This window comes from Pleurodeles waltl, chromosome 12 (genome assembly GCF_031143425.1).
Source record: "Pleurodeles waltl isolate 20211129_DDA chromosome 12, aPleWal1.hap1.20221129, whole genome shotgun sequence".
In the NCBI taxonomy this organism is placed as follows: Eukaryota; Metazoa; Chordata; class Amphibia; order Caudata; family Salamandridae; genus Pleurodeles; species Pleurodeles waltl.
The window spans coordinates 106,245,458-106,247,785 of NC_090451.1; the positions used below are offsets into that span (position 1 = coordinate 106,245,458).

General features: G+C 44.5%; 1 non-coding gene across 1 annotated transcript; it reads right to left on the bottom strand.

The window, feature by feature from the left end:
• Positions 1–604: 604 nt before the first annotated feature.
• On the bottom strand, positions 605–678 carry TRNAI-AAU (transfer RNA isoleucine (anticodon AAU)). Its single transcript has one exon. It is a non-coding gene; the product is annotated as a tRNA-Ile (tRNA).
• Positions 679–2,328: the final 1,650 nt, after the last annotated feature.

Consider the following 2,328-nt stretch of genomic DNA (forward strand, 5'->3'; position numbering starts at 1 on the left):
CACTGAAAATTGTTTCAGCACCACTGTACAAGGGTCAGTTGTCATGCTCATCTGCGGCGTAAATTTGCATTGAAGTAGTCTAACTCCCCAGGACTTGTCTTTTGCTCAATTTGCCTTTGTGAGTTTTCTCTCAATCACTGTCGACTTCCTTTGATCTTTCTTTCTTCTTTCACTTCACCTTCGCCTTCAGTGTATCTTTCGGCCCTCTTAAGAGACACACCCCCTTGTAGCCACTTCTATACTTCTGTCACCTAATTATTTTCCTATCCTTTCCCCTGTAACGTTGCTGATCCTAGCTATAGCATCACTATCCAGAATCTGTTCACCTGAGTTATGTTCCTCTTATCCCCACGCATCTAATAATCAGCTCTTGGTCTCCCTCCACCTCTCACGAGACATAGTCTGAGGCAGTGTCTCCATCTTGGAGAGACAATCCCTTTCACTTGTGTTGTTCTACTGGCGCTGCCGGCTTGAGCTTTGGTCAGCAGTGGCAAAAGAAGGACTAATGGAAAGTGAACGTATACTAGAGCAACAGAGTGTATGGATTTATTAGAGCTTGATTAAATGAGAAAAAAAGAGTTTAGTTGAGAGAAAAAATGCAACCTGGCCCGTACGGGGATTGAACCCACGACCTTGGCGTTATTAGCACCACGCTCTAACCAACTGAGCTAACCAGCCATGAGTACTAAAGATATCCTTTTTCCATGTAATGCAGATAGATAGAAGAGGTGGTCTTACTATCGCAATTCCTTGATACTTTTCTCCTTCCGCCCCCTGTCTGGATTACAATAACAAGAGCTGTGGAGTGCTGCACGCCAGCCTCAGTGCCTCTTCTTTCACTCAATCTCACTGTGTGCTGTGATATCTTTGTAACATCGCTTGTTGCCGGAAAAAAAGGAAAGGAGGGATAGTATTTTTATTCTTTTACAACAAAACCCAAAATGCATCGGCTTGCTTGGTCATTAAGTTTACAAGGCCAGCTGCTTTTGAGATATTATAATTATAGTGGTTATTCGGCGTTGGAGGTAAGAGAGTTTTTTTTAGGTCTGGCCGTTCCTTCTGCTTCAAATTACTTGAGCTCATGTCAACAAAGTAACAACAAAACATAGCCAACGGTTCGTTGCTCAAGCCTTCCCTACTGCGCCTTTCCATGTCTCTCCTGCCGACCACAGTGCAGGAAATCTGAGTTTGCATTTGAGCGAAGAGACGTACAACACAAGAAGGCGCGCTTTTGTGCGCCGTGCACCACCCGGCCTGTGCATTCCTCACTGTCATGAGATCAGTTTACTCAGCAGAGCATGACGCTGCAATTGGTTAGTAGGGCAGGCCTGACCAGAATAGTATATTTGGGGTCATGTATTTGATTGCATTTTTAAAACAGTAACAGAACTTAACTGCAATGTTTAAATAGGTCTAGACATATTTAAACAGTGTCAATTTAATAGAAGAATTGTGGACAATTCAGAGGGGAGGCACCAATGTTTTTTTTTCCCATTGGGTGGATGCGGCATTAAAGAGTTTGAAGACCACTGGTCTAAGTGGACACTAATATACCTGGATGCTCCTGAATCCTCGCAACAGATGCCAGCAAACCTGGCTGGAGAGCTACTGTGTTGGACTGATCCTGTCAATTCAAGTGGTCTTTCCTAGAGAGTCGGAGGTCATGGAAATAGATGGAGTTGATGGTAACCTACAGGGCTTTGAAGTTTTCCCATCATCATCTGTCTCAAGAAAATGTGCTAGTAAAGACAGAGGATAAGGTAGCTGTCTTTTACATTAACCAACAGTGAAGCATGCATTCAAAATCCTTCAATGCAATAGCAGAACAATTGGGTTATTGGGCAGAGATCAACCTGTTGCACACGTCGGCAGTACACATCAAGGGCACCGACAATGTGATGGCAGACAGCTGGAGGTTTCCAAATTTGCTGGAGTTGACGTTATCCAGGTCGTTGTTTTGAGAGATATGCCGAGAGTTTGTGAAACCCTTTCTGGATCTCTTTTCAAACAAGGACAATGCTCATCTTTGTCGATTCTGATCCAGGCTTCCGGAACAAGGAGCCTAGGTAGTGGACGTATTGGTGATAAAGTGGCTGAGAAGTCTCCTTCATACATTCCCCCACTTTTTATTGATCCAGATGGTTCTCTTCAAGTCTCAGCCGGGGGGAGGGAACTTTATTCTTGTGGGCCCTTATTGGCCAGAGATGTCATGGTTTCCTCTTCTGAACCCCTGGCTCTTCTACCTCCTTGAGTACTGCTCAAGTGTGTCTCTGTCAGAACGTCGTCCCTGACCTTCTTGCTCCAACTCACTCTATCGCTTTGGAGGTT